General features: G+C 40.0%; 1 pseudogene; it reads right to left on the bottom strand.

Annotated features, from left to right (window-relative positions):
* Positions 1–258: 258 nt before the first annotated feature.
* On the bottom strand, positions 259–4,419 carry LOC139457155 (uncharacterized; annotated as a pseudogene).
* Between the last annotated feature and the right edge of the window lie 4,657 nt (positions 4,420–9,076).

The raw sequence follows: 9,076 nt of genomic DNA, 5'->3' as shown, positions 1-9,076 counted from the left end.
TCCCCATGGTCCCTAGTATGGTGGCCTAGCTTTGGTTGCTGGCGATCTACAGCCCGTTTTTATAATGTGTCGTCTGATTTAATTTGATCGTTTTATTGCTCTAAAATTAGTTTTTAAAATTATAATCTGTGATATATTGCTAATTGTTATACTATCCTTCGGCGACAGGTTTATATATATAATAGAAATGTTTACCTTGTTCAAGTCACGATATGGCTGAAATAGTGCCGATGTGACTTTAAATATTAACTCACTCACTCACTCTTTCCCAACTACACTTACTGGTGAGCCTACAGTATGTCTGAAAGTAATATGTGACACATCACTCCAACAATCTGTCTTAATGTCGGTAATCATAGAAGTTGGAAGTGTGAGTAAACCAGAGCTGGTCATCTGAATAGGAGAATTAGATGAGTAGGAAAGACGTTTCAAGTGTGAATGAAATTCTGTATCCAAGTTTTCCTCTGTAGTAGTTGAGAACATTAAGAACTTTTTCATTAACTGCTCTTCAATATTTTTCTTATTTGTGTGAAAATCAGACATGATTCCATTGTATCTTTCAAAACTAAAAAGCCAAAATAAAATCCATACATGCTGCCAAAGTTTCTAACAGATTCATGCAAATGGCATTGCAAATGCATATTTGGTGTAATTAACTGGGCACCATACAGCTAAGTAACTTGGGTACAAAATTTGACCATGAGATTCTTAGCAATTACAAGATTAACATTATCAATGCAGGGCTGACAAAAGTGTTTGCATGCAAGTACAAAGGTCTGCCATATCTTTAGGTGTATAATGGGTAACAATCCATCTAGACATGAAAGAGAAAAGACCTAGGACCCAATTCTTCCATTCTTTGGCGGTCATTTGACCAAAATTTGAAGATATATTGACAGGAATACGGCCAGTATTGGAAGGAACATTAAATGATTCAATTTTTGAAGAAAGTGAAGCAAGACTGCTTTTAGTCAAGAGTTCCTTTTCAACCCAAAGGCTAAACATCTTTTTAGCTGTACCAAGAAACAAATTGTGCATAGGGTCTATTGCCGTCATTTGTGATGGTTCGAAATATGGTAAATCAAGGAGAGTTGTGTACCTGTATCCACACTTCTTTTCCATTTCTTTAGCTCTAGAAAGACAATCTGCCTTTTCTATCCTTTTGACAGATTTTAAATGTTGTGACCTACAACGATTTGGCCATTTCCCCAAATCAGGGATGCCAAAATCACGTTCTCCATTTGACCAGAGTGGTTTGGTGCATGACGAGCATCCCTGATTAGCTCCACGACCAAGAAATCCACATAGTTTGCGTGCTGCAGGAATATCAGCTGCTGCACACATAAGTGCCATTTTAACTGTCACTGGAGTTGAACATCCAGGAATAGCCATCAGAATACCTTTCCAGAGTGCCTTGAGTTCCCGAACAAGGCTGACAAGAAATTATTTAAACTTTCAGGTTCTTTCTTAAGGGAAGGAATAACACCAATCAAAATACAATTTTCTTTCTTAAACCGCTCTTCACGTGGAAGATTCATGAACACCATATATAATGCTCCCACTGATATGTCCTGTCTGCGTTGGTAAGGTTGGAACCAGTCCACATTGAGCATCACTCCAAAATGATGGGAATGAGTGAGGAAATCTGAACCATTGATACTTGTTGCCAACCTATTCGAGTCTATTATGTCCGTATTTTGCGTCTGTAACTTTCATAGTTATTTGGTGACCGCAAGTTAATTCACTGATATGTGTGTGAAGCTGACTCCCTCCCCTACTCAAACAGTTCCCTTTTCGCAGGGTTATTTTTTCCAAATTGCTCTGGGTGCTTTATTTTACATCAGAAAATACTAAATTTTCAGCCACTTGCAGAAACATGGATTATCTTTTAGATGGTGAGCTTGTATGTAATGATTACATCAGTAAAAAAGTTGGAAACATAACTATAAAATCTTACCTTTTATTGAAAAGCTTTCCATTTGAAATGAATGTTTTATATCTGTTACATTTCAAAAGCTTAAGAGCATTCATTCTATTTTGGAAGTATTAAATTTAATAAGTGGTGTAGGACCCAGTCATTGAGAAACAATGCCCTGTCACAACTAGACTAGCCATTGCTGACAGTTGACAGGCTTCAGTAGGCGCCCGGATAATTGATGCATGGTGTACAACATTTCAGCTTGAAAAGGGAGGTAATCACTACATGGGAAGGAATGATATTGTCAAATTATCCTGCAGAAGTGAGATGAAATATATATAGGTGAAAAAGGTGAAGTATACTGTTGACACAGTAGAGTGGTCCATCATGAAGATGTAATTAGACAGCTGAATGACAGAAGTGACCACAGACCGATTCCACCATGTGCAAAGGGACTTGGATTGTGTCCATTTGATCCAATGTGAGTACAAAAGACTGGCCAATTGCTACTGGCCAATGCGACATTGTCTTTTGCTGGTTGCCCAGTCATGTTGGAATCACAGGTAACACTATGGCTGAGGTTGCAGCAAAGGCAGCTCTCAACAAATTTGTGACACTACTTCTTCCACCATACTGTGACTATAAACCTGTTATTAGATGCTATATCAAAGACCTAATGCAGAAGAAGTGGAACACTCAAGTGGCTATAAATAAATTACATGCAATAAAAGCAAATATCGGGTATATCTACTATGGTTGTCAGTCCAGATTTGAAGAAGTCGTATTAAGACGATGTCGTATTGGCCATTCTCGTTATACTCATGAACATTTGTTAAAAGGTGAGGATCCTCCATTCTGTATCCCTTGTGATGAAAGAATCACAGTCTTGACTGTATTGATTTTTCCATCACAAGGGATAATTATTTCCATGTTTCATCTATGAAGGATCTTTTTAATGTAAGTAATTATTTAATTATTGCTAAAGAAATTGAATTAATAGATACTTTTTGATCAAATGTATTGTAAAAAGTATGTGATTTTATTTTTGGTAAAATGATTATATAACTGTGATTGTTAGTGGCTGTACCTTCAAAGGGGGTTGAAGTAACGTAAAATAATTGTCCCCCTGAGAAGGTACGTAAGTCCCACGTCATTCAAAGTATGTTTAATTTCCATGTTTTCAATTGTAGAATTCTTGTTGTTTTTAATGATTTGGCTTAAACCTTGCTAACAATCACCAGTGGCCAGGAGGATGGTGTAAATCCTGCTGGGGTACCATGTAGGTAGAAGAGGTACCGTAAGTCCCCATGGTACCTAGTATGGTGACCTACCTTTGGTTATTGGTGATCTATAGCCCATTTTGTGTGTGTACTGTTATGAATTGTTCAAATATTATGATGATATGCTAGTTTTAAATCTACATCTGTGATAGTCTGGTGTTTTTACTGTCCTTTGTCGACAGATTTTAATGTCTATATTTATGTATTCTTAATGTACAACTTGATTTAGTCACGATATGGCTGAACTATTGCCGATGTGACTATAAATCTTAACTCACTCACTCAATCGTCATCCACAAACACATATCCTTCTCCCCCTGCTCTTGTTACCAAACCACTGTTTCTATTTCCTGCCAGACTCGATTGTATGCAGACCGCCGTCATATAGCAGGAATATTGTTGGGTGTGGCGTAAACAGCAAAATGGTATGAGACGTTGTTGGTGTGTATAATTCTTTTTTCCTAAAGAAAATGTGGACATAATTTGGTCGATTCCAGGAGCCTACCTCTGCAGATGGAAAACTTGATGTTGTTTGTGCACTCTCATTAGCACCACCACAGCGGAAGCATGCCTGGCACCCGCCGTCACAGGGGCACAACCCACGCCAAACGGGTTGCCCGCATATTGCGAGTAGCAATGGGGTGGTGCAGATATATTCTTCCACAGGTCCCCATGGGGAGATATTCTGAGAATTAGGATAAGAATAGATTTTAGGTTTCAGTGATAACAGACTGACGACGGATGATGAGCGACAACATGAGCTAACATAGATGTCAAGGTGAGCAATCAACCCCATCCGACGTCCCTCCATCAAGACGGAACATTACCGAAAGCAAAATGGACTTTACTTGAAAACGTCATCTTTTTACTGATGTCAATGATCCCATACAATTTTTTTACAATAGACTTATTGTGGAATAGCAGAACCATAGACTGTTTCGTAATCCCTGCAAATCAACACATCCATAAGACATGATTTAGCAATAATTGCTTGAAGCAGGCAACGCCAGGAAAAACCCTTAACTATATTTCTGTCTATGCAGCATAGCTTAAATGTTGGAAGTGCCCTCTTGTCCATCACCATGTGTGTATGTTTCATCATACTGTGAAGAAGTGTTGTGCGACAGAGACTCGCTATGTTAGAAGTGTCCTCTTGTCCATCACCCTGTGTGCATGTTTCATCATACTGTGAAGAAGTGTTGTGCGACACTGACTCGCCATGTTGGAAGTGTCCTCTTGTCCATCACCCTGTGTGTATGTTTCATCATACTGTGAAGAAATATGATGCGCTGTGGGGAGTCGCGTCCCTTGGGCACGCTAAAAACCTTTGATTGTGGTTTCGAATGTTCCTTGGTTAGTCAGCACCATACACGGGTTTTACCGAAGTGGTAAACGTCTGAGACCAGCATCACTTCGGACTTTCCTCCCAGATGAAGCTGACACGCCACGATATAACTGGAATACAGTTAAAGTGGCGTGACACCAAACTCACTCACTCACTCATCATACTGTGAAGAAGTGCGTAACGACACTGACTCGCCATGTTTGAAGTGACATATCAACTGGCTTGATGTCTCTTCTCTTAACATTAGGCTCAGGTTTATATAGTTTATTCAGAACCCACTAGTGTGTCTTCTCGCTTTCCACGTGATGTTAATAGTCAACATGTCTGACGCTATATATCACCTGGGACAGTGAAACTGGAGAGTACGATATCATATTTATCATCTCTCAGATCTTTTCAATCATGATAGGATCAAGTCAACAATTATCAATGTTTAATTAAGATAATCAATATGTTTTTCAAAATAAATGATCAATAAATGGTCAATAAATGTGACAAACATGAGGCACGCACTTTGACAAGAGTAACGTAAAATACGTACCGTAAGTCCCCATTGTCCCCAATATGGTGGCCTAATCTTGGCTGCTGGTGTTCTATTGTCTATTTTTTAATGTTTTTTGTCCATTTGTTTTACTGTCCATTGTCGACAGGTCTTTTATGAACTCTAAATGTATTTACGGTACAAATTCTTCTTGTCACGATTTTTTGAAATATTGAGGACAGACGTTAAATTCTGACTAGTAACAAGACAGCAGTGGGTTAGAAAAGTTCATTGGAACCACGTGGCTGGTCGTAATAGGCGATAACAAGCAGGTTTATCTGGCGATGTCCTGTGTGCTAAACAGAAGTGAAACAGAAGTTACAGACAGTTGTCCTGCATAACCCACTTCACTCTCTTTCTGGAAATAGTCACAAGTGAGAGCTATACTGAGTGAGTGAGTGAGTGAGTGAGTGAGTGAGTGAGTGAGTGAGTGAGTGAGTGAGTGAGATTTAAAGTACTAGCACTCTGAGATACCATGCCGCAGTTTAAAATGAATACTCCACTCAGTATACAGACTCCGAGCCGACCAGTCCTTATTTTAGCCTTTTAATGCCGAGCACCAGGCAGGGTAACAACAAGTATGATATTTTCACGTCTTTTGGTATGACGAAGGTGTGTTGGTAGTTCATTTTGCTTTTGTTTGTTGCAGTCAGCAATATTACATCCATGTTACATAAACAAATTACCCAGTCTGAACCCTCAATCTCGAACCTTGCCAAAGTCATATTTGCCATTCTAGGTATCCGCAGGCACTCGTGAAGAGCAACCTCCTCGTGGTGAGTGCTGGGTAACGCTAATAGCTCTTCCCCCGTGTGGAACCGGGGTAGAATATTTCCACAGCACCCCATTGCTGGTCGTAAGAGGCGACCAAAGTGGGCAACCTGTTTGCCGTGGGCTGCGCCCCTGTTTCGGTGGAGGACGGGATTCTGGTGGTTGAGGGCATTGGAGCCAGGAACAAGTGTTCCTTTTGCCCAACACACCAGTTTGACCCTTACTTCACCTAGACGGGTGGTAGAATGGGCCCGGTTCTATCAATCGGCTGGTCATGCCGTGCCCTGTGCATGGTAAAAGTCAATTTTGATTATATTAGTATATCATGCAGTATATATGGCATATTATCGCGTTCTGCACATATCACAACTTTGCCTAGAGTCCTATGCCAGAAGGCGGTGGCTCATGGGCCAATCTGGCATTATTGACCTCCAGGTTCTGATTGTCATCAGATATTTGTATTGGGCAGAACCAACCTTACTCTTATTCTGTTTGACATTATTAGCTACCTGTGTTGGTATTGCTTGAGTATAGCACCCCTGTAACCCTAGTGTATGTAGTTGGCTTCCACTGCTATACTGTCCTTGTTGACACTCCATGGCGGGTGGGGAGCAGGGTTGTCGAATCTGTTTTCTTTCATCATGGCTTCCCCTCAAAACACTGGTTCTCGTTTCAAAAATAAGAGAAGACACGTTGACACAGATACAGTTTTATCTTCTGATGATGAAACTTGTGTTACTAATGTAGATTCATGGCCTCGATTTCTGGTTGTGGAAGGTGTTCATGGCCAACCACTCAAGATCAATCCTTTTGTTGTTTCTAAATCTATACAAGGAATATGTGGTGATGTGAAGAACGTCACTCGTTTACGGTCTGGTTCTCTTTTGATAGAGTGTGCAAGGAGACAGCAGTCTCTAAATCTGCTAAATGCACATCATTTTGCGGATACTGAGATAGTTGTCTCTGTGCACAAGTCTCTTAATTCATGTAGGGGCATTGTTCGTGATCGGGCTAAATGTCTGTCTGACATGTCAGAGGATGAGATTGAGGTGGAACTGAAATCTCAAGGGGTGACTTCCGTAAAACGATTCACCCGGAAAGATAATGGCAGAATAATCAGTACCACTACTTATCTTTTGACCTTTTCACTGTCAAAACTTCCGACATCCATCAAAGCTGGATATTTTAACATCAGAGTGGATATATATATTCCAAATCCACTCCGTTGTTTTAAGTGTCAACATTTTGGACATGGGGCCAAATCTTGCACTCACGATCCAATTTGCTCCCGCTGCAGTGGCAAACATGACAATATCGATTGCACCAATGATATCAAGTGTGCAAACTGCAACGGTGAGCACATGTCCTACTCCAAGTTATGTCCTGTCTTTGACAGAGAATCTAATATTGTGAAATTAAAGTACACAAACAACATTTCGTTTTCTGAAGCCAAGAAATTGGTAGCAGACCAAGCTCCCAATACTCCTTCCTCAAGGTCATACTCTGCCACAGTTTCTTCTGCCATCAAAAAGGTGAATACTTCATGTCAGACAGCAATTAGCTGGGTCACGGATCAGCAAACAATGCTCTACTCTCTTTCTGAGATGACAACATCCGCTGAAACACAGACTGTTATACCATCTCCCCCTCAGTCTCAACCAGCTGACCTACCTAAACCAGGCCCTGAGCCAGATACTGATTCTATGCAAGATGCTGAACCTGTGCCAGATATTAACACAGATCAAATCATTGCAACGAAACGTTTAACCAATAAAGAAAGAAAACAGCAGAAACAAAAAGAAGCTAAGGCCCTTAAGCATATTAAGGAGTCTTTACCAACCCCTATAGAGGTTCACAACAGCTTTGAACCTCTTGAGATGGAGGTCTCCCCATCGCTGCCACTACAGCGTAGAGGACCTTCCCCACGCTCACGTTCTCCAATTGAGCCTCCATGAGTTGCTCTCCTAATCTAATCCAATGGAATTGTAGAGGACTTCGGCACAATTTCACTGATCTTCAGCTATTAATTCAGGATTTCAAACAATCTGCATTTTGTTTACAAGAAACTTTCCTTAAAACTACTGATAAATTTGATATAAGACAGTATGATTCATACCATTGCTATTCCCCTCCAGGGGATAGAGCAACTGGGGGATCTTCTGTTATAGTGAGGCAGGACGTCATTCACAGTCCTGTTCCTCTCAATACCGCTCTTCAGGCTGTTGCGGTACGTGTAACATTAAATATTGTTTTTACATTATGTTCATTGTATGTACCACCGTCGTTCTCTCTTCGACAGTCTGATATTCAAGCACTATATGACCAACTCCCTAAGCCATGTGTTATCATGGGAGATTTGAATGGCCATAACCCTCTTTGGGGTAGTAATGACACTAATAATAAAGGAAAGATACTTGAGGATTTTCTCTTGAATAATGATTTGTGTATTTTCAATGATGGTACTCACACCTATCTACATCCTGCAACTGGCACTTACTCTTGTTTAGACCTGTCAGTTGTAGATTCCAATTTACTTCAGGAATTTGAATGGTGAGTCCACAATGACCTATGCGGAAGCGACCATTTTCCTACCATTTTACAATCTGTGACACCATCTGATGTTTCTCCGTCATCACGATGGAATTTTACTAAGGCAAACTGGGCTTTATATGCAACCCTTTGCACTAATCATCTAAAACCTGATGGTTTTATTGATGTTTCTGATCCTATAAAACTTTTTTCCGATAAACTAATTCAAATAGCTGATGAATGTACTCCGAAGTCCTCTTCAAATCCTCACATACGTAAACCATGGTTCAGCAATGATTGCAAGCTAGCTAGGAAGGCAAGGAAAAAAGCTGAACACTATTTCCGTCGCCATCCTATGGTCCACAATTTAAATAAATTTAAAATATTAAACGCTAAAGCACGGCGTACTTTTAAACAAAACAAGCGTCAATCTTGGCAAAATTATGTCTCCAAGATAAATTCACGTACGCCGATGTCTAAGGTATGGAACATGATTAAGAAAATAAAAGGTAAGGGTTCTAAATCTAGTGTCCACCACCTTAAAAATGGGAATGAATTATTAACTGATACTTCTGATATGGCTAACAAACTTGGTGAAACTCTGGCTCAACATTCTTCCTCCTCGAACTATGCCCTTCAATTCCAAAAATATCAAAAGCAACAAGAAAAGAAACCTATTAATTTTAATTCCG

The sequence above is a fragment of the Haliotis cracherodii genome, unplaced genomic scaffold (genome assembly GCF_022045235.1).
Source record: "Haliotis cracherodii isolate W230 unplaced genomic scaffold, xgHalCrac1.p SCAF_12, whole genome shotgun sequence".
Taxonomy (NCBI): Eukaryota; Metazoa; Mollusca; class Gastropoda; order Lepetellida; family Haliotidae; genus Haliotis; species Haliotis cracherodii.
Note: the sequence above shows the minus strand (reverse complement) of the source record. Positions and strands in the feature narration are given on the sequence as shown.